We start from the raw sequence: 24,250 nt of genomic DNA on the forward strand, positions 1-24,250 counted from the left end.
AATTTTTTAAAGTGAGATAGGTATGTAAATATGTATTTGATTAAGTAACTTGAAGTTAAGAGATTAAGAGAGTAACAAAAAGTATTTGAAACGGGTTTGATGTTCAAGGTCATAATGTATGTCAAATCAAATGCTAATGTAGTTAAGTAGAAGTTAATTAAAAGTATTATGCGAATCATGACTTTGGTATTAGAGATATAGTAAGATATATTTGGCTATTTAGTCATTAGTAGTACGTAAGGATACTCTAAGTTTTCACTGGAAGTATTAAGTAATAACGTACTAAGCCATGATGCTATGGGACAAATTGGAATATTAATCTTGATGAAATTAAGGGAAATCAATTATACTAACGAGTATCCATTACTAACGAGTATGCGTTGGATGATAACAATATTATGGGTGTAATAAATTCTTTAAAGAAGCAAGGGACTTGGAACTCTATGGTAAAATTCATGGGTGATTGGAAGTTCTTTACGAATGTATTACTTTGATATTTTGACTAAAACGACGTCCTTGTGAAATAATATTGAATTTCAAGAATGTGTATTGACAATCTCAATGTTCTAGGGACTACTATCAAATGCATATATTAGAAATATGACATGATTAGCTAATTATGGTCTAAAGGTATGACAATCGAAGAAAATTAGAAGGGTGATTGGAGTTAGGATGATGATCTTGGATGATTAAGCACTAACTGAATTCAAACGCTTTCTTATGGACAAGTGAAGCTACCAATGTTAAAGCGATATATAATGAAATATGGATATATAATGTAGTCAAATGCCAGAATAGGTGAAATGGGAAACATATGTATTCTTTTATCAGTATTGGAAGATATTTGAATGTTCTAGAGAATCATATTGTATATTGGCATGGTGATGATTTGAAAGAAGTAATCATCGTCCGAGTTAGAGGCTCGTGGCAGACCGAATGCATATAATATTAAGGAAAACCAATGACAATATGAGTATGTGATGGATGTAAGCAATGTTATGAGTGTAAGTATGGGTATGGTGTTGATGTAAGCAATGTTATGAGTGTAGTATATAAAGTTAGTTGATCGGAGCTCAGAACTTGAAAAACATAGCATGAAATATTGTGGTGAGTCATGAGTACGAGTTTATGGATTAACTAAAATATTTTGGGGACTAAGGACATTGCAGATTTTTCTCTGATGTATTGGCAATAACCAATGCTATGGGAGAAGTTGGAAGATCCAATCCTAATGAAATTAAGGGAACTCGATGACACTTATGAGTAGGCATTTGATGTTAGCAGTGTTACGAGTGTAGCAAATCTCTGAGGATATTATAACAATCTAAGAAACGTGAGGAGTATATGTTTGGATGTTTGCAAATTTATTGTTATACCCTGGGGTCAACAGGTCTATATGTTTGGTCAATAAGTCAATAGGAGGAGGTACTGTAAATAGGAGAGGGGTCTAGAGGAAAAAGGGAATTTTGATTTCTAAACACCAGATTGAGCGGGAACACTTAGGGGAGAGATCTCAGGCCTCAAGAAAGCCCAACGAATTCTGTAAAGCATGCTATTAATACAAACAGCCGACCAATTCCAGTTGTGAGTGTGATATAAGATAAGGTGAACCTTGTGAACAGTAGTGCATCAAAGTATTGTTGTGAACCATGAGATTATTGAATATGCTAGATTATTGCAGTTGGTGGTAATTAAGGGTATTGCATATTTTCCTAGGACAAGTAGGAAGATCCTCGACCTTATGAAGTTAAGTGAAATCAATGACATCAATAAGTATATGTCGGATGTTAAAGCTATAATGAGTGTACCACATAGATAAGTATTGTTGTGAATCATGAGATTATTGTATATGCTAGAAGACAACTGTATTACTGGGAACTTGACAATGTGGTTGACAAGACTTGGAGACGATCAAAGAATGCATGAATTTCCTGATCATTGAGGTTTATGTTGTTATGGAGGTAGTTTATGTAAGTAATAAGCTTTAAAAAAGTCAAAAGGAATATGTATATACTAGGACAGAGTCAATATTTAGCGCAGTGAAATCCAGTGATCAAGTAATGGTTTTGGGTAATTTTTTAAAGCAGGCCACAATTTTTTTCCCACAATTTAGTTCATCAATGATTCTTGATGAGGATTCGATTATGTCATTTAAGGATGCATGTGTTGATTCTTTAGGATAGATGATTAAGCAGTCAATTGCATAGTAGTCATGAGAGAGAAATAGGTATGATAAACACTGGAGTCGGGAATTGTTATGATATGCATATGTCTAAGAGGAAACTAATGTTTCTTTGACACAAATTGTTTAGGGGAGGTAGATTAAATTGCATCAAGGGATTAGAAGTGTAACGCTAAATGGAAAATAAGAGTATAAAGGTTCTTGGAGGTCGAACTTGAGGGTAATGACGTGTTGAGTATAAGTTGGTCGGTAAATTAAGGATGCAGCTGGTGAATCAAGGAATAACGATTATATAGTAATTCAGTAAGAAGATAGGGGGAACTGTATACGGTCGTGTATGAAATGGTGACATTTAAATAGTATTAGCTTAATTGTAAAATTTTACATGGATATTCATTAGTCATGACATCAGGTCTTGTTTCTTTGTTTTATATTGTTAAGGAACTATAAGAGCAAAGATATTGGATGTTTAAGCACTAGCTTAAGTCATCCCTTTTCTATGGTCAAAATGTGGACACCTGGAGCATGACTAAGAGAGGGATAGGAGCAGTGCCGTTCCTGAGGTTTTTGATGCCCCGTGCGAAGATACTAAAAAATGCCCCTATGTCTATATTTTAAGCAAATGAAACGATGAAAAATGCGATTTTACTAAAGAGTTTGGAACCTAGTCAAGCTAGGCAGCTCAACCTTATGCCGAATTTTATTAATTAGCATGAAAAATACAAAGGGGAACATCAAAACCAAAACCCCAAATTACAAATATAAGTATATCAACTAAAACGATGTCTTCGTGCACTTCTTGAAGCAAAAATATCAATTACTTTTTCATATTCAACATTCAGCAAGTTAGCTACCATTATCATAAGATGATAAGAGAGCTTGTATTAATTGGAAATACAATGAATGCATAATGTCAAAATTGATCAATTAAATGTTACTATGTTAGAATTTAGAAACAAAATCATACCTTGGTTTTAGAAACAATGCAATCGACTTCCACAGTTCCACTTCCAGAATCCAAATTTGAAGAAATACAAATGCATTCGAGTGTATCTAGATTTGAAGGATTGAGATTTGAGAAAGAATGAAGGATTGAGATTTGAGAGTTTAATCGACATTCATGTATTCGAGTAAATATACGGGCAGTCGGCAATGMATCGACCAATCATCAAGATCGATCCATCGTCCCATGGACATCGTTAGACTCGTCACCATTAATCGTCTTCCTCTAAAACTGGAACATCATCGTCGAAAATCAAAAATCGAAAATCGAAAAACTCGAACATTCAAAGAGCAATAGAAATCGTCAATTTCAAATCGTCAAAGTCAATCATCTTCTGAACTGTGATCCATCTATCCCATTGTAACCGATTCAAGTCATTGGGTTTGTTATTAACAAGTCTGATTAGTTGGGTCTCTGTTTATAATTAAAGTCCAAGTCTCAAATTATTAAACCCCAAAACTTGAAACTAATATTATATAAAAATTTGATGCCCCTTTGGGCTTTGATGCCCTGTGCGGTTGCACGGGCTGCACGTGCCCAGGGACCGGCCTGGATAGGAGCTAGCTAAAGTCACCGTTGTAGTAAAAAGATTCTAGAATAGGGTGATCATGATGATGATGGCGACATATGCGTTCAGATCATTATGTAAGAATCAGTGGAGGATGAAAAATCAGTGGTAGCAGTGAATGAGCAAGTTGGAGACCCGGGATCAGAAGATAAAACTGATCGTAAGATGGTTTATGGTTTCAGGCATAATATGAAGGGATGAGGAATTGGAAAGGATATGGGGAAAATTAGGTTTAGAGGCATGAAAAGCAAGGGGATGGTTGTGAAGATTTGGTAATAACTGTGCATAAGAGAAGTATTAAGGAAGGGTGGTCGATATTGTTTACCATGAACGTGAGGAATTGATAACAATGATTAGGAAAGAAGTGTCTTACCATGAACTTGACAATGTCATCGTTAGGATTTAGAGGCAATGAAATAAAGCATTAGTTACCCAATAATTTAGAGGTTTTCCATTTTATGGACGAGAATACTTTGTTTATGAAGTAGGCCACAACCTTTGCCTTTAAATATGAAAAGGGCATTAGTGATTTTTGCTCAGGGCCCAATTACGTCAATTGAGAATATGCATGTCTTGGATCTAGGAAATATGATTAAACAATACTTTGGGAAGAGCATTCATTCTTATGAAAATGGTAACAAAGAGGTACTATTTCTCGAAATATGTGAGAGACATAGCATCACAGAGAGGAGGTATGATATGGTGGCTTTATTTTTTTTTGTTGGCATACTTATAAGGATGATAATCTTGGATGATTAAGCACCACTTACCTTATGTGGACAATTGAAGCTATTGATGTTAAAAAGTTGAATGCTGAAATATGGAACAAGGTGATCATAATAACCATGATGGTCAAGGTTATGCCGTCTTATGCGAGAATAGATGAAATAGAATTGTTTTTCTTGATGAAGTATTGAAATATGTTTGGTTGTTGAAGGTTATATATAGAATCATACTGTATATTAGTAATCAAAGGAGTAATAATATCAAAAGCTGGTGAAATTAGGGAAAACCAATGACCATATGAGTATGCATTGGATGTAATGAGTGTGGCACATAGAATAAGGTGAACCCTTGTGAACAGTAGTGCATCAAAGTATTGGTGTGGATCATGAGATAATTGAATATGCTAGATTATTGCAGTTGGTGTTAATTGAGGGTATTGCATATTTTTCCTAGGACAAGTAGGAAGATCCTCGATCTCATGAAGATATGAGAAATCAATGACATCAATAAGAATATGTTGGATGTAAAAACTATAACGAGTGTACTACATAGATAAGATAACAGAGTGTGGATCTAAGGTTATACTGAAGGGTAATCTCAAGTCTTTTGGTAGTATATGATTTATTACTTTTAGGTTTGACTAAAACCACATCCATGAGTAAAATAAGATGGATTTTCATGATTTTGTATTGATAATCTCAATGTTTTTGGAAAAACAAGTATGAAAACTTGAGTTTGAATGTAAACAACAGGATATAGAGGAGATTGTTGGTTGAATGGTCATATACAGTTAATAAACGTTGATTAAAATTTGATGATTTTGTAAAGATTAAATGCAGACATGAGGAAACTAGTCTATAATTTGAAGGTTAAAAGATAGATAATTGGAATGTTGTGACCAAATCGACCAAAATAAACGGATTCATGGATGGACGACTCGTAAGTGATTGTAGTGAAATGAAGTGAATTGAAGATGTTTAAGGCATGTTATGCACATTTAAAAGAGACATAAGCATGTGTTTATGTATTTGATTACGAGAGTAATGAAAAATATTAGGAACTGGTTGTATGAATATTAATATGGTGATGATACCAGAAAGATATGTGAATGTGTTTATGTATTTAATCAACCAGAACTGAAGCTACTGCAGCATGGATTGGAAGGTATATGAAACAAATTTGATGTAATAGGCCATATAATCATTTTGTATATTATGCAAAAACCTTATGTGGACAATTTAAAGCTATTGATGTTAAAAAGTTATATATTGAAATATGGAATAAGGTGATCATAATAGGATATAACGGATAATCTAACAAACGTGATGAGTATGTGTTTGGATGTTTGCAATGTTATGAGTGTGGTATATAAAATTAAGTGATCATTGTGAACAGTACTTCATCAAAGTTTTGTTGTGAATCATGAGATTATTAAATATGGTAGATTATTTTGTTGACAGTTGTTAAGATCCAAACAATCAAGTCCTCGGGTAATGCAATTTTTTAGAAAGATCCTATGGGACAAGTTAATTATGATAAATCAATGACATTGATTAGTATATGTTGGATGCTAGAAACATTAAGAGTGGGGTACATTGATAGCAGAGTGTGGATCTAAGGTTACATTGTAGGTTATTGGAGTCTAATATATGATTTATRTWTCMTTGTGTGAAACTATAAGATGGATTTTCACGATTTTGTAGGGACAACCTAAATGTTTTAGGGACAATATCAAGTTTGAATCTTAAAAGCAGGATAAGTGGAGATCGTTGGTTGAATTTTTAGGTAGAGGTTCATGGTAGATCAAATGTCGGTCAAATTAAGGAAAATCAATGACGTTATGAGTTGGAATTGGATATTAGAAGTGTTATGAGTGTAGTATATACAGTAAGTTGATGTATGAAAGTATTATTGTGAATCTTGAGTACGATATTACTAGAATATTTTGTGGACTATGTAAGGATACTCAAAATTTGTATAGGATGTGTTGTTATAACTGCACATTGATGCTACGAGACAAGTTTGATAAAATTTAATGTAAATCAATGAATAGGTATATGTTGGATGTTGGCATTGTTATTGGTGTGGTATAGTAATTCTCTTGAGATACAATGACAAAAATTGAAGGGTGATCGTGAGTCTTCTACTAAATTATTACTTTTAGGATTAACAAACCATGTGGTGACTGAAGATGGATTTTAATGAATTTAGAGAAAAACAAGTATGAAACATGAGTTTGAATATTAATTGTTTGCTGGGCGATTCAGCAGGCCAAATAGCATTAATGCGATTCGTTCACGTACTATCCTATAGAGCAATTCAACCTCTTATTAAGTGTTAGAACAATCTCGTATTCTCGTTCGGTTCACTCCCACCTGTCTTCTTCCAATCATAGTGAACTTTCAAAAAGATCCTTCATTTCACTACAATTGGAACCTCACTAGCCTTTTCGGGCAGTTACTCTAAGCTAGGATCTATGCCAGATTTCTTCAATTGTTTCGGTCGCGGAAAGCGCTCCACCTGAATTATACCTATTATTTCATGAAGTCTGCGATAAATGCTCAAAGTTGGTTTTACTCTCAAATAAACAATTAAAACTGGAGTGGAGCATACCCGAGCTTATTCAGGCTCTAATGGGAAACGAAGCTGTTCAAACCCAGCCAAGTCCCGACCTTACCAGCACCGGGGGTGTACTAACCAATAAACCCCAGAAACCTACTTTCTTTTCTGACAAAATCAATCAAGCCTAACCGGTCATGACACGTTGATATTGATTGAGTTGTAGGGACTTCCAATTACTGAATGGAACACATTGATTCCGCTCATTCCCGTCCTTCGTTTCAAGGTTGTCAGGTTGGAATCCCTCTCCATCCGTGAGGTCATAAGTTCTCCCTTGCATTATTTATAGATAAGACGAATTGGACCTCGACTGATATGATGATAGATATGATGGTTAACATGTATGATGATTTTAGTGTCATCAACCATTTGGTGTAGTTGTGATTTACTAGAGATCTAGTAAGATGATGAGGCAAACATAAGTGAGTAAGGGGGTGCGGAGTGCACACACACAAATGTTGCCCCTATCACCTTAGATCGCCATAAGGCGGGGGTCATGGGGATCGTGCCCCCTTGCAGGGTTCGAAGGGGCAGAACCCCTTCGCGGTGGTCTGGGGGAAGCGTCCCGAGGTTTTTGGAATTTATGAAGAGTCGAACTTATTGAAAAATCTTGCCAAGTACAAGTCTGGACTAGTGTAAGAAATGACTGATCATCCAGATCAAAGGTCTAATATCGCAGTGAAATTAGACCAAGTGTCTTAACTCTAGCTCTGCTGTTCAGTCCTAAGTCTGGATTAAGGGGTTGAGATCTGGATATGTTTCTTCAGACTTGTTCCAGACTTGGTCCCAAGTCTGGACTAACGAAGTCCGACTTAGTCCCAAGTCTGGACTAACGAAGTCAGACTTAGACTCAAACTCTGATTGTTCTTCAATCTTATCCATTAACGGTTACTACAGTTTAACCGCCGTAACTGTCGATCTCTCTTATAAATACACAATTCATGATCTGAGTACATATATATACAAAATCATTGCCTTATTTTGTGTATGTTTCTTCTAGATTATCCCGGTACTGATTTCGTGTAAATCTAAGGCATAATAGGGGTGAAATACAGTATTTGGAAAGTGATTTCCAAACACGATCTAGAAAAATATCCAAGTTATATTCGACCACAGAACCCAATTCCCCAACATAGCACCTTATGGCTGTATTTATCCTGAGAACCCTTGGGAATATTCCAAGACTCGGCTGATGCTTCTAGGCCTACATGACTAGCCAAAGATGCAATTTGTATACCAAAATCTGCTCCGGAAGCTCTTTGTTGGATAAATCTGAAAGAAATATGATGGAGTCATTTACTGATCCATAAAATCTTCCTTTGAGATATCACAGCCACGATTATCATATCCTCCTTAAGATAAGTTATAATATCCGTGTTCTGTTAACTCGTACAAATTGGGTTAAATGAATTTTTGGTAGAATTATGCATAACATATTTGTACCCTATTCTTAACCAACTTGTACTAGTTTTGTGTCAAAAGTTGAGTTTATACATATTTTGGCATAAAGTTGAGAATCTAGACTTGTAGGGTCAAAACCGTCAAATGGTTAAACTTTATATATATATATATATAATTAAATAGAAAAAGGAAAAAAGAAAAAAAAATATATATACATATATGATTGTGATGGCGGTCTCTCAATTCTCTTTTCATCACCGTCTCAATTTTCTTTTTCTCTCTCTAAAAATCTCTCGATTTCTCTCTAAATTTCACGTCAAGTTACTAAGGGGATCGAGACAACAATTATATATTCGGAATCCACTCTACGAACCCTTCTTAAAGGTATAAATTTCATTCAATTTTATTAAGGTGTTTATATTAGGGTTATTAAGACCGGTTTATAAACTGTGTTTATGTCTAAGTTTACGGATTGATGTTGTCAAAATTATGATATATTTGATGTTTAGGATGCTAGGACTGGTTAAATTGATGTAGAAATGAAAAGGGTATATTATAGTTTCAATATGGTTAGATTGTGGGTATATGTTTAACCGTACACCAATTGTTCGGTTAAATGTCGAAAAGAGTAAAAATGCATGATTAAGCTTAGGTTAACGACCATTAGACTTGTTTTACTGTTTAGTATGTTGAAGCATGTTTATAACATGTAAATGTAGCGAATCAAGAAAGTTGGATCATAAAAGTTAGTCGGGAATTACGGAATCGAATTTTACCGACAATGCAACTTCTGTACTTTGGCAGTATATAACTCACAAACCGTAAGTCAGAATAAGCTCATATTTTGCAGTCAGAAAGATCTTACTGCATACTACAACTTTGATGAAGGATCGAAAATCCAGTTATGACTCTAGGTGGCTCGAAACAGTATGTTTTTGGGGCTGTTTACACTGTATTCGGGAATAAATTGCAGTTTTGTAAAATTCATATAAAATAGATGGATGATCCAAATGAGATGATTTCAAAAGAATTAGACTCGTATGATACCAATCTACAACTTTCATTTAGACAACATAATATGGATTAGTCTCTAGGTTAGGTAAAAATGCTTAGAAATAAGATGGACGGAAGCGGTTGGATTGAAAGAGAATAATGCTAAGTTTTACGTTTGAGCTTTAAATTCGTATCCGGCTGTCCTTCTTGAAGTCTACGTTGTTTAAGTACATTAAGATCTAAGTAATTTTATTAGAATAATTATATTATGATTTCTATGCTTCATAAATAGTAACTCGTTTATGCATTCGTTAGGTACGCGGATAAATCAAACTTGATCGTGAATTAATTGTCAAATTCGGTTAAGGTACGGATTTCATATCTCACTTGACACGGGGAYAGCCATTTGCGTAAGGCTTCCTAATCCGGATAATCTGTGATAAATTCCGAATAATTTGTTCTGAATTTCCTTTATGCTTATCAAATATTATTGAACTTTGTTTCCCTTTGAACTACGACTTATATTTTTATTCGGAATATGGATCATTTTGATCACTTGACTTGTTTTATTGCTTCATTTGTGAAACATTTTAATATAGACTCAATAACTGGAGCACCGATATTGAGATGTTTCCATGGTGACTAAAACGATCATGGCGTCCTCATTTTTTGTAGTCCTTAAAGGTGAACTTGATTATGTACCGGTCGAATAGAGGGCGTATGGATCGATCCTATGAACCGTTATCGGATAATGAATTGTTGGCCGTGGTTAAATTCACGGAGAGGATTGTTGTGTTGTGCTCACACCCCTTTCCTCACTTGTGCCTGAATGGACTGATCATCCTTTGGGAACAATGCGTCCTCGTGATGCGGTTTGGTCTTCAGACCCTTGACATGCTTTTGGGGCATTATGACTTTTTCTTTTGGATTATCATTTGGCCTTATGAATTGTTTTTGAACTTGTTATCTTATATTCATTGTTTAGTTATATTATTATCCGTTCACTGAGCATTAAGCTCAGCCGAGATTTTCTTGTCCTCGGCAGGTACATGACTTAGTAGGGATTTTGGGATGAGAGTTACGGAGATGACAATATTGAAGATAACCCATTACGTCATACTTTTGTAAACTTTTGATGACTAATGTAGATATACTGGTATTTTGGGACCGTATTTTGAGACACGTTATCTCCGTCTGTGGTTATGTATTTATCTTTTGGCAAATTTTATTAGCTGCTCTGGTTTATAGAATGCGTTGTTTTTTTACCACTTGTGGCATCTCACGTCTTTGACCACGCGGGACGGGGGTGTTACATAAGTAATTGATGGATGGGATATGAACATAAAGTTCATCCTTTATTAAAGTAATACTATGAGATTTTCATATATAAGTTTGTTGATGTTTCATGTGTTGTACTTGTGTGAGTGGAATCATCGATGACAATGTTTCCTATTGCTCTTGGTTCTAGGAATAGGAAATCTACACCAGATCTTCTGACAAACTGTGATGTTAAATCCTTACTGATAGTTTTGCTCATCTAATGCCTTGTTTGCTGAATCCTAGCTAAGGACCTCTTTGCCACCTGGTATGTCGGTGAAAGTATCACTTTTTTATGCTCATCTTGCTTTATTCCTCCGAAAGATAGTATAGTTTATGCTTGCAAGAGCTTATATTTTGCTTAAACCAAACACATCTAGTACTCTCCATCATGTTATGCAATAAGTAAAGCTTTTAATATTTGGGGTAGCAGCAAACTGTAGATCTTTGGCATACATGTTGAGGCTATACAAAGAAATCAACTCCCATTGTATCCTACTTCTAATTTTTTTTAAATGTATTCTTAAAGTTTATTAATGTTCTACTAGATAAATACTTGACAGAACTTTGCTTCTGCATTCATTGTCTAAAAACAGATGATACATGAATATGTGGTGTGGTTTTGTTGTAGGTGAGGCCAATTCTTTTGGGCTTCCTATTTTTAAATGGACATCCTTAATCATATTCAGAAAGAAATAAATGCACAACATTTCATACCCTATTAACTAAGTGGCCTTTTCTGTAAAAACCAAACCAAATAGACCCAACATAAAGTAGAGTGGGGGATGTACATATACCTTTTCTCTACCCCAATAATAAACATGACCTTCTCTGATTAGATGAAAACCTAATGGAATTAGAATACTTTCTTGATAGTTAAAATAATTCTAATAAATTCTTTTAGACTTTACACAACTAATATGTGAACCCAAAAGATATCTATCGGGACAGTAGAAAACGCAACCAAACCAACCAATCCTTGTAACATGGCATTGTAAGTGACCACATTGTGTTTCATACCTTTTTCCTTTATTTCATGAAAGCCGAAACCTTCTCTAATCCTTCGTATCTTTCAGTTCAAATAGAAATCAAACATTTGAACGTTAAACCAATGTACACTTTGAAATGAAAAAGATTCGAAGGATTACAAAAGGTTTCAACTATTTGACCACGGTATAACAATATACAATCAGAAGTGAATATTTGTATCACCAAAAACAAACTCAATGGCACAATTGATGTAAACAAAATCAAAGTGGGCGTGCTTAGGTCAGTATTTTCTTCAGCAACTTGAGATCTATGTAAGCATCAGTGGTTGTAGATTGTACCCCTCCCTCCTCTCAGGTAAGAAGTTTGCACTATATGTCTTCATTTCAAAACTCGATGTACACTATAGTGACTGTATGAAGGTTCAACTTTCAGATTGATGTGGATTTTTTGTGGAAGTTATGATTCCTAGATTGCTATAACAAGTACTAGAAATAGGAAAATTTAGTAAATGAGCAGAATTGGTCGAAACTTGATTCGACATTACTAGGCTTGACACCATATATCAATGAGTAGCTCTTTCAATAAGGTGTAATAAAGCACACGAGAGGGTATAAAAAATGAGGTGCAACTGCAGGAGTTAGAATTGGATGTCATATGTTATAGAAGGTGGAAATAAGCACTGTTGAGAAGTTCCTGTTCAAAGATAAAATTTTCTAAAAAAGAATTCTCGAGAGTCTGTATGTGATGTAACGTGAAACTAATCAACTCGAGAAAAATATCCGCTCATTAGAGTTTTAGTTCAAGAGAAAGAGGATCCAACTTTGATTTCGTTGTCCTATATGCTTTTAGAAATTTATACAAGTGTCACATCGAAGAGAAATTACATAAATGGGCATTTCACTTAAAGACATGGAAACATGATCTCTATGTCATGTATGTTTTTTGGTTGTCTCTGTTACCCTTTCTGATCTGCAAACACATATATAATGGAATGGAACCTGAAATATGAAAATGTAACAGTAAGAGAGTGAATAATAGTGACTAGCATGCAAAGTAAATAGAATAAGATTTGTAGCAGTAAGAGAGTGAATAATAGTGACTAGCATATCCGGTTCTTTCATGAAAGGGTAAACTCTAATTTTGGTCCCTAAGGTCTAGTGAAATCTTTGAACGTGGGATGGTGGGCTCAATAACTCTAGAAATAGTCCTTGTGGTTTTTATTTTGCTCTGAAAGTAGCCCCTGTCATTAACTTTTCTAAATGTTGTATGCTAAATGAGGGTCAATTTAGTCATTTTACTTATTTTCTTCATTTTTATTAAAGAAATTAGTGTACAAGTATATGAAGCTTGAGTACAAATCTGATTAGCATATAAGAAAAAAAAAAACAAAAACCGAACTGCTCCTACCGTCCCATCCCTCCTCTTGAAGCCCCCATCTCCAGTGGAAAAAAAAACCCCATCTCCGGTGTCCTGTGATTTGCTCCCCCTTCGTCGTCCCAATCAATGGTGTAAGATGGTTAAGAAGGTTGCAGATGGGTGCACTTAGGGGTGTAAATGATGTGAGTCGAGCTCGAGTATCAATATACCCGACTCGAACTCAACAGCCATTTCCGAAGCTCGAATACGAAAATTCGCGAGTAGTTAAAAACTAAACTCGACTCGAACTCGATTGCAATTTTTTAAACTCGAACTCGAGCTCGAGCTTGAACTTGTTTAAAGCTCAAACCAAGCTTGGACTCCTACTCGAATCAAGCTTGAACTCGAACTCCAATCAAATTCACCCATCAGAATTTATGAAATTTTTGAGGGTCGGTCTTCTCCTATAAATTATAAAATTTAAAAATGTTCTCTTAAACTTTAAAAAACTAAAGAGATGGACATCGTCAAGACAAAGTTACAAATTTTATTCACCTCCCTTTCTTTTTTATAACAACTATCCATCCTTCTTTTACCATCTATCTTTCAATGTGGTACAACTTCACCAACACTTCTATAGCTTTTTTGTCTTTTTTAATTATAATTATTGATTATTGATATAGTTTTTATAATAAAAAATGCACAATATTTTCAAATATCTAAAAATATAAAACATTTTTATTACATTACATTATATATGTTATATTATAAAACTAATTATATATAAGAAATCGAGTATCTCACGAGCTTTTCGAGTCGAGTATTGGGTAGCWTGACTCGACTCGTTAATATGTTGAGTCGAGTTCGAGTTTGAGCCGAGCCTATTTGAGTTGAATGTTGATCGAGTTTTAACCGAATCAATCTCGAATAACTCGCGAGTTGTCTCGTATCATTTACATCCCTAGGTACACTATGTTATAGAATTTGTACTCAATAATTCACCATTACTCTTCTCTTTTTATGAATTATGTGTACGTGTCTGCCATACGAAGGTGCACGTGCAAACCATATCTCGCATCTTTAGGGCAAGGAGGCCGGCAATCTCTCAAGTATTCACCATTACTATGCCCTCTTTATGTCTTTGAGTTGCTTTCGTCCCCACACCGTTGTTGTCACTTAGATCTAGGAAACAAATTTCGTTTGTACTAAGATATTGAATTGAAACAATACCAGAAATTTATATATATAATCGACATATATATATATATATATATATGTGTGTGTGTGTGTGTGTGTGTATAATTGTTAGAATTAAAAATCAAGAAACATAGACCAAATTCAATTGTCTTTATTGCTGCAAAGAGGGCTTATAAATAGCCAAAGCTACAACTGAAACAAGCTAAAAAACAGGAAGAACAAAACAGAAAAGAGAAAACATATAAGCTCCTAAAGAATAGGATTATTCAAAAATAGAAAAGACCAAGTAAAAAAGACTGCACATGGACTTTTACTTCTTCACACTCTCCCTTAAACTAGATTGAGGTTCCTCAGCTAGTTTACTCTTGATTGAACATACTCCAAGCTTTTCTCTCAAATTCTCAAAAACTTCACGACTCAGAGGCTTGGTGAGAATGTTGGCAACTTGCTCTCGTGTTCCACAGTGTTCCAATTGAACAGCTTCATCCTTAACTAAATCACGCAAGAAATGGAAACAAACTCTTATGTGCTTGCACCTTTCATGAAACACCGGATTTTTTGATAGCTTGATGGTGGAGGTGTTGTCACAATTTATGATTGTACTATTGCTATCTTCAGCCCCAGTTCTTCAAGTACTCCTCTGACCCAAATGACTTGACAAGCACATGTTGCAGCTGCAACATACTCCGCTTCGGTGGTCGAGAGAGTAACAATGTCTTGCTTCTTCGATGACCATGCTATTACCCCATTGTCCCATAAGAACACATAATCAGAGGTGCTCTTGCTATTGTTGTTGTCCCCTACAAAGTCGCTATCTGTGAACACTTCCAACTTTCCTTCTCCATATTTGTACCAAATGCCAAAATCAAGTGTGCCCTTTAAATATCGTAGCACTCTTTTTGCTGCCAAATGATGCAATTTGGTGGATTTGGCCGTAAACCGACTTATTAAACTTACCACAAACTGTATGTCGGGTCGAGTAATGGTGATGTACATGAGACTCCCAATAATTTGTTTATAGGCAGTCTCATTGATTCTTTTTCCTTCTTTATCAGTGCTTAACTTGCAGCCTGGAACAATCGAGTTTACGACCACATTGCAATCTTCCATTTCGATCCTCCTTAAAATCTCAAGTGCATACCTCTACTGCGAGATATGTATTCCCTGTGTGGTCTGCATTACTTCAATACCTAGGAAGAACCTCATTTTTCCTAGGTCGATCATCTCGAACTCCCTTTGCATCGACGTTTTAAACTCTTGCATCATTGTGGCATCATCACCTGTATATATAAGGTCATCCACATATATACTTACAATTAAAATGTTACCATGCAAATTTTCTTTTATGAACAATGTCTGCTCATTTTGACTTTTCTTGAATCCTTCTTTGATGAAATAAGTCTCGATATGATTAAACCAAGCTCTCGGAGCTTGTTTTAAACCGTATAAGGCCTTGTGAAGCTTGTAGACCTTGTGTTCACTTCCCGTGACTTCATAGCCTTGAGGTTGTTGTATGTATACGTCCTCCTGCAGTTCGCCATACAAGAAAGCGGACTTTATGTCCATTTGAAAAATTGTCCATCCCTTTTGTGCGGCCAATGCGATCACCATTCTTATCGTATCCATTCTAACGACGGGAGCATAAACCTCCACGTAATCCACTCCGTGCTCTTGAGAATAGCCTTTGGCTACTAACCGGGCCTTGTATTTATTGACTTTTCCATGCTCAATAAGCTTTGTCTTGTATATCCATTTAACACCAATGCACTTGGTGTTATTTGGTAGCACAACTAGATCCCATGTATGGTTCCTCTCTGTTGCTTCTATTTCGGCATCCGTAGCGACTCTCCATTTTTTGTTTTTAATAGCTTCTTCGTAAGTTACTGGATCATGGTGATTCATTTCCACCATATTTAGCTCATCTTCTTCGAGGGGCTCGTTACTGGTGATGTAATCACTAAGATAACGTGGGGTTCTCCTTTGCCGACCCTCCCTCGCGCCTGTATTGTTGGTTCCAGCAGCCCTCGTTTCTTCATTCTCACCATGGTTGTCTTCATCATAAACGTTTTCGTCGTCTACATAGTCTTTTTCCCATTCACCATCACTTCATGTCAGCTCAGTTTCCATTTTTTCACCTTGATTGGTTCCCCAATCCTATAGCTTTCCTTCTTCAAAGATTACATCTTTATTTGTAGTGATCTTCTTTGTTTGAGGATTGTAGAGTCTGTAGCCTTTTGATTCTTCACTTAAGCCTACCAATATGCAAGTGACACTTTTATCATCAAGCTTACCTCGTTTCTGATCAGATACGTGAACATGTGCAAGGCATTCCCATACTCTAAAATGCTCCACAGTAGGTTTGGTACCACAACATGCTTCTTGAGGTGTAACATCTTTTAGTGCTTTAGTAGGACATCTATTGAGAACGTATAAAGTCCACACCACAGCCTCTGTCCAGAAAACTCTCGGCATCTTTTTGGCAGCCAACATTGTTCTCACCATGTTCATCACCGTTCGGTTTTTCCGCTCTGCAACGCCATTCTGCTGGGGCATATATGCGGTGGTCAATTGCCTAATTATTCCATGCTCCGTACAAAATTTATTAAACAACTTTGATGTAAACTCTCCGCCTCTATCTGTCCGTAAAGCCTTGATCATCTTACTTGTCTCAGTTTCAACCCGGTTTTTGAAATTCTTGAAGCATACGAACGCTTCTGATTTCTCACCAAGCAAATAAGACCAAGCTTTTCGACTATAATCATCTATAAAGCATAAGACGTACCTTTTTTCCACTATTTGATGTTCGAGTGATCGGGCCATAAATATCATAGTGTACTAACTCAAGAATCTCTTTGCTCTCTACATGCTTTGCTTTGGAATGGCCTTCCTGTGTTGCTTACTGACAAGAAAATCGGTGCATATGGTTTTGCTGACCTCAAACTCCGGCATCCCTCGAACCATATTCTTCTTCTGTATCATCTCCATTCTTGTAGTACTTAGGTTCCCATAACGCTCATGCCATAGTTTGGAGAGATCTTAATTTTTTGAATATAAACATCCTTCAGTCTTCTTTACGGTATCCGCTCTAGATTGATCGAATACTGGAAACATGAGATTTGTACTCATACTACTTTGAATGAGCAACCCCTTTTGGGGGTGATATATCTTACATATATATCGTACTGTATAAGGATTGACAGCCCCTTCTCCTGCAGTTGGCCCATGCTCAAGAGGTTATTCTTGAGTTCTGGTACGTAATAGACTTCACTTATCACATATGCACCACCATTCAACATTAGTTTTACCTGTCCCTTTTCGCTGACCTCAATTCGTGTATTATTTCCCAACTGACGGAGTGAGAAAAACTCACATCCAAGGTGGTAAATTTCTCAATGTCTCCGCACATATGGTTTGAGCCACATGAATCCAAGAACCAAACATTGTTCTTCTTCGTTTCCTCGATTTGTGCCATGAGCATCATCTCATCCTCCTCTTCGAACTCTGCATAGTTTGCCTCCCTCCATGTTGGGAATGTATACTGGAAATGACCCAATTTGTGGCACTTGTAACACTCTGTGGTTGCTCGGTTATATGATTGTCTTCCTCGGCCCCGTCCTCTTCCTCTAAAGCTCGAGCTTCCTCGACCTCGAGCCCCGTGCCTTCATCGAAGTGGACCTTTAGGACTTGCTCTTCCTCCTTGTCATGTTTGTTTAACTTTTGCTCATGAACTACCAGCGTGCTTTGTAGTTCGTCTATCGACATCTTCTCGATGTCTCTGGACTCTTCAATGGATACCACCAGGAACATATACTTATCTGTGATTGTCCGCCAAAAAATTTCAACTATCTTGACATCGGGCATCGTTTCTCCATTGCTCCTCATCTGATTCGAGATCGTCAAGACTCTAGCAAAATACTCTATAATCGTCTCACTGATTTCATTTCAAGGACCTCGAAATCTCTTCGTAGTTTCTACAGTAGTGACTTCTTAACTCGTTCATTCCCTTCGAACCTCTTCTTCATGGAATCCCACACGGTTTTTATTGTACGTCTATCAAGAATCTGTTCAAACGTTACCCTATCAATCGCTTGATAGAGGTAATGTTTCACTTGTTGATCCTTAACACGGGCCTCCTCCAGTCGCTTCTTCTGTCCCTCATTGAGAGCAATACCAGGTGAGGGTTCTTCAAAACCGGGGTCTATCAGGTTCCATAGTCGCTTCGCTTTCAAAAGGTTCTCCATCATCTCACTCCAGTGCTCATAGTGTCCGTCAAAATGGGGCACCTTCAGCTTCTCCTCACTCATTTTCTATTCTCGGTTTCGATCAATCTCAGCTCTGATACCAGATTGTTAGAATTAAAAATCAAGAAACAGAGACCAAATGCAATCGTCTTTATTGCTGCAATGAGGGCTTTTAAATAGCCAAAGCTACAACTGAAACAAGCTAAAAAACAGGAAGAACAAAACAGAAAAGAGAAAACTTATAAGCTCCTAAAGAATTTCATTCAAAAACAGAAAAGACCAAGTAAAAAAGACTGCACGTGGACTTTTACTTCTTCAATAATTACATATGAAAAACAACAATGAACTGAGTAAGAATTTGATCACTAACTTGATTATCTTGATGTGAATCCAACGAAGAACTAGTCTGAGATCGAGGCATGCGGTGGCAGTGTCCTTACACAGAAATTCATCTGGTGTATGGTGAATTGGACGACTATCTAGAGGATACAACAATTCGTTCAAGAAACAAACTTGAACCTGACGAATCAATTATTCTTCCATATGAAATCCATTAGAACCAGGGAGGCAAAAACCCAGGAATATTTTCTTATGTCTGCCAAAAAAAAGTGAATTGGAGGAGTATATATCATATACCTTAACTATCGGGTGTAACCGACGATAACTGTCAGATAGAGCCGAGCCTCTGCCGCATCCTGTTTCCTGTCAACAGGCCAAACTCACTAATGTTATCAACAGACCCCATATGATTATTCACTGTCGGTTATTATTCCTGGTTCTCCTCTAGAATTCACATACTTTATTTTCCCACCTTCATATGATTATTCACTTGGTATCAGAATCCAAACTCGGTGAACCCTTCTAGAATAATTGCAATTACACATCAAAAAACCAAACCCGGCACTCATCATGCCTAACAACCATTACAAACCCAAACATTCTCAGTGACGTCAAATATGTAGAGCGAAAAGGATGGGTATGTGTCTTCATTGAGCATGTAATTGAAATATACCTCTGTATAGACAAAGAAATATGTAAGAAAATGCATGAACACAAAGAACAAAACAAAGGATTTTAGGACCACTTAGTAGGGAGTTGGCTAAGAATGAGATACATGGGAAACCATAATTAGGTGAACCGTCTTAGATGGTCAGTAGGCCAAGTCCTTTGGTGTGCTCTTTTTTGATCTGCTATAAATGCCTCTGTTGATGTTCTCTTGCTATGATCCTCTGCTACTTGCTTATGCATTCAAGGGTCTATGTTGATGACAAATCATCATTTTCTGATTTGTTAGTGCTACCATTATACTCTTTTAGGGGTGGAAGAAGAGAGAGTGTGCTTTTGCCTTCTCCTGGGTGTTTTTTTGATGTAGAGTCGGTCTTATGGCCATCACCTACTGAGTCATATCTATCACTGACGAATACGACCTCAACCGTAATTCTTAGTGTCGTGATAGCCTCTGTAGTGTCAGAAATTGGTCTTGGATCTGAACCTGCCTTTACTGTTTCAGACTATGATTTCTGTTCGCCAAGTGGTATATTTCCTTTTCCAGTTTTGTTTCATGTGTTAACTATTAGATACTTGCTACAAGCATGTTATCCCTCAAAAGAGTGGCTTTTTCAAATCTGTCAGCTCAATTGAGATCCTAATGATTAAATGCAATTACACCATGGAAATTTCGGTAATGTCAATGTTGCTAAACAACTCACCTAGTGTGAACATCCCATCACTTACTATGTTAGTAAAAATAGCATGTTCAACTGCTCTTAACCATCCAATACAACAAAGGCAACCTTGGCATCTACCTTTCACCATTCCCAAAAAGGTGCTTAGTAAAGTAACTTCAGCTATWCCAAAACTACCTTCCTCTTGAATGCCGAAGTCAAGGCATTCCAGCAACCACACAAACTTATTTGGAATTGCACTAATATCTGTAGCTTCAGCACCTTATGCTTTTTGTTTCCCTAAAATCATCAGAAGAAACCTCATTCTGAAATCAAAGTATAACTTGTTRAAAACGTGCCCTTTTTTTACATTGGTTCCCCTGGAAGCACTATGCACTTGCCGGCAAGTTGAYTTATCCAAAAAGTAATAATCATGAAACCATATAAGTGAGCTGGTTCATGCCTTTGCATGCTATTCATCGTGATGAAACCATATAAGTGAGCTTGTTCTGGTTTGTAGTATTGTTGTTACCTTTCTTATTCGTTACCATATTTTTTTTTACTGTTCTGTGTGTTGCTGCTCTTATTTGATGACAACGACTATTTCTCATAGAGAAATACAAGCATAAGCCTAGCTGGGTTTGGGCCTTCGTGCATGATATCCTGGAATTCTTGAATTCCATTCTCACATTTGTTGGTTTCCAGGTGAATTACTGGGGGTGCATTAGTAGGTGTGTGGAAGAACCCCTCCTCTCCCTTGGTTTACTCATCTTTGGGTGAGGTTTTTCTTATCTTTCAAGAAGATGAAATAAAGGAAAAATAAACCAAGTATAAGCTGCATCTACTAGGTAAAAATGTTGCCTAAATCTTCTTTTTGTTTCAGAACTTCCACTGTATCTTTTATTGGGTATCTTTTGTGGCCTGGTTTCATTGAGCTTTTCTTGGTGCACATCGTTGATGATGGTGGTAACTGACAAGATTCAGAAGACCTTTGTTATGCCAAAGGCAGTTTTCCCTGTAGTTGGTGGTTTTACTGTTGGACCTCTAGCCTTGATATATCCTGAAGTTCTGTAYTGGGGTTTCGAGAATGTTGACACCCTCTTAGAGTCTCGACCATTAGTGAAAGGCCTCTCTGTTGATCTATTATTGCAGCTAATAGCAATCAAAATAGCAGCAACGTCTTTTTGTCGTGCATGTGGATTAGTAGGAGGCTACTATGCTCCATCACTTTTTATTGGTGCAGCTGCAAGAATGGCGTATGGAAGACTTACTAGTTTTATGATTTCTCAACTCAATTCAATCTTTCATCTCTCAGGCATAGAGGTTGCACCACCGCAAGCATATGGCCTGGTATATATCTTTTGTTACTATATGATAAGAGAAAGATAATAATAAAAAATTATGCTTGCTGTTTCTGGATAATTTCTACTTCATTGTGCTTGCTGTTTCTGGATTATGTTGTCATTTGTTGTTTGGATGGATCATCTATTAACCACTGTATTTTACATGCCTGATGGTTCAAGACATTTAATGTATTTTTAGCTGCAAAAACCATATTGCATTGAGCTTGAATCTTTAAATAGATTGTACCTGCTAGTGGAGTCTTAAGCCAAGATATAGTGTTCGCCCATGTAAAACAGATAGCTCCAACCTGACTTGTTTGGGTCAATACCACACAACCACCAACACTTAACAATCATTCCCTTAAGATTCATATAAATTATTTTAGATAGCACATGTCTACATTACATAGGCCATAAGAAGATACATAATGCATCTGTGTTTCAACTGGAAACCAGTATTGTGATAAAACTATGCAGCTACACCTTACTATTGTTGATTATGGAGTTGCTGATAACTGATCTGATACTGATTTAACATTGTCTAGGGTCCCAACCCTTGGTCCATAACTTTAGAATGGCAATCCCAAGTCCCTACCATAACTTCTTCCTTTACAACCTTATCACCTCAACGGCTTAAACAAAAAAAATATGAAATCAGCTGACCATCATCAAATCAAGGCACGAGCCAACCTCTGAACGTAAGCATATTGACAAATCACCCCTGAACCTACTATGAATGGGACAAAGTCCCTGGTTGTGCGGGGAATGGTAGAATAGCCGAGGTGCTATTATATAATGACCCTTACATCCCATACAATGACAAGTTGCTCCTTTACATCCCAAGGCCCTCTTGATATTTAATATGTATTTGACCCAACTAGATAGTTAGGCAATTTAACACTAGTTATAGCCTTGGTAATATAAGGCACTTGAAAATTTGAGATTTGGTCTATGTGGGACAAACCAAATACCCAACAACCATTAACACATTTCGCAGCATTTCTCATCGTCTAACTCTTTTTATTTACACTAATCCCCTCTTTTGCTTTTATATATACATAAATTTGTTTCCTTTTTTCAAGTGTATGGGGTTGTAGTCGAACAAATATGAATCAAGCTAAATCATAGTAGTTGTTGATGGGTCCAAATGTTAAGGTTGTCGTCAATGATCCCAAGTTACTTTACCATAACAAGCCGCTATTCACCTCACGGGTCCCTCCAAATTCCAGGGTTTTTTTGAACTCTGAGTATTTCTTCTGATGATCTACTTCATATTTTATTTCAATCATCTAAATCCGGTCATAGTGGTGTTGCAGCCTTGCAAGTTGTCGGAGGGGGAATGATAAAGGAACGATAATTCAAACGAGGGATATTAAAATTAAAGTTTACCCAATATTAATAGAATATTATATTGATTTTTTTAAAGAATATTTAAGAAATTAGTAAATGACTAAATTGACCCTTATTTAACGGAGTTAGTGACCAGGGACCACTTTTAGAGGAAAATAGAAACCACAAGGATGATTTTTAAAATTATCAAAGTCCAGGTCCCACTTTTAAAGATTTCACTAAACCTCAGGGACCAAAAGAGTTCACTCTTTATGAAATTACGTATGATAGACTTCTATAGAAACACATTTTCTCAACTGAGTCCAGATCGTGAGTGTCGACACACGCCAAACACCCCTCTTGTCATAGGATTAAACTAGCACAAGGAGCTCAGTGAATTGATTTCTAATTAATTAAGCCAATTCTAGTTATGAACATAAAATTTGACCTATCAACTGCATTATAATCTAGAGAAGCACTAATCCTAGTTAATGATCAAACACCAAACCATTTAAATCAAATTAAACAACCATATAATGCAAGTCAGATAACTTGGTGGTTATTTGATGCATTGTGGCCGCTTAGCTGGAATCAAGAACAATTACAAATTCTCAATCACAACTAAGAATTCAAAATTAGGGTATAGGATTCAAGGAATCCTTCTCAAAACTTGAAACAAAAAATAAAGAACATTTCAGATGAGGATTGCATAAATGAAATTCAATTGATATTCAAACATAAATCAAGTCTCAGCATAATTCAAAGCAAGCGAGTTATAGGGATTTAACTACTCTCATCCTCTAATTGAGAATATAAATTGACACAAACTTATTAAAGAAATTATAAAGAATATGTTGAATATGTTTTTAGTGGAGGAGGGGTAGGGGTTAATGAACAACTGAGAAAGGAAGGTGATGGGGTCGGGGAGAGAGGGGATTCACTAGATAGGGTGGGGACGAGTTAATTGTACTAAAACAGAACCAACTTTGGATTTATTTACGAAACCGATTTTCAACAACTAACTCATGAAATTAAAAATAATACCGGAAAATTTGTATTGTCATATTATAGTTAATTTGAAAAAGAAAAAGAAAAAGAAAATAAAAGGATAATTTGTCAGTTTTAAGAGTTATTTGGTAGTTGCTAAATGGTTTGATGTAAATGATTAGATAATCGAAATGATTAAAAGGTAATTAAGGGGAATGCTAATGGCACTCCTAACTTAAAATAATAATATATAAAGAATTATATATATATATATATATATATAATATTTAATTTAAAATAATAACATAAAGATTATAGATATATATGTATATAT

At 36.1% G+C, this 24,250-nt stretch overlaps 2 long non-coding RNA genes across 4 annotated transcripts in view; both read left to right on the forward strand.

The window, feature by feature from the left end:
- Nucleotides 1-10,873, forward strand: part of LOC112502034 — a 19,809-nt gene extending 8,936 nt beyond the window's left edge. Inside the window, exon 4 of one of the 2 annotated variants that reach the window (XR_003067608.1) lies at nt 10,538-10,873. This is a non-coding gene — a long non-coding RNA (uncharacterized LOC112502034). Of the gene's footprint in view, nt 1-9,807; nt 9,836-10,537 lie in introns of those variants that run through there. The other variant, XR_003067607.1, reaches the window with a different exon arrangement.
- An 87-nt stretch (nt 10,874-10,960) lies between these two features.
- On the forward strand, nt 10,961-21,763 carry LOC112502035. 2 transcript variants are annotated; one of them, XR_003067610.1, is made up of 3 exons: nt 10,961-11,077; nt 20,963-21,033; nt 21,141-21,763. It is a non-coding gene; the product is annotated as an uncharacterized LOC112502035 (long non-coding RNA). The 2 variants fall into 2 exon arrangements; XR_003067609.1 differs by having other exon boundaries at nt 20,963-21,763.
- The last annotated feature ends 2,487 nt before the right edge of the window (nt 21,764-24,250 follow it).

The sequence above is a fragment of the Cynara cardunculus genome, unplaced genomic scaffold (assembly GCF_001531365.2).
Source record: "Cynara cardunculus var. scolymus isolate 2C unplaced genomic scaffold, CcrdV1 Un_Scaffold_853, whole genome shotgun sequence".
In the NCBI taxonomy this organism is placed as follows: domain Eukaryota; kingdom Viridiplantae; phylum Streptophyta; class Magnoliopsida; order Asterales; family Asteraceae; genus Cynara; species Cynara cardunculus.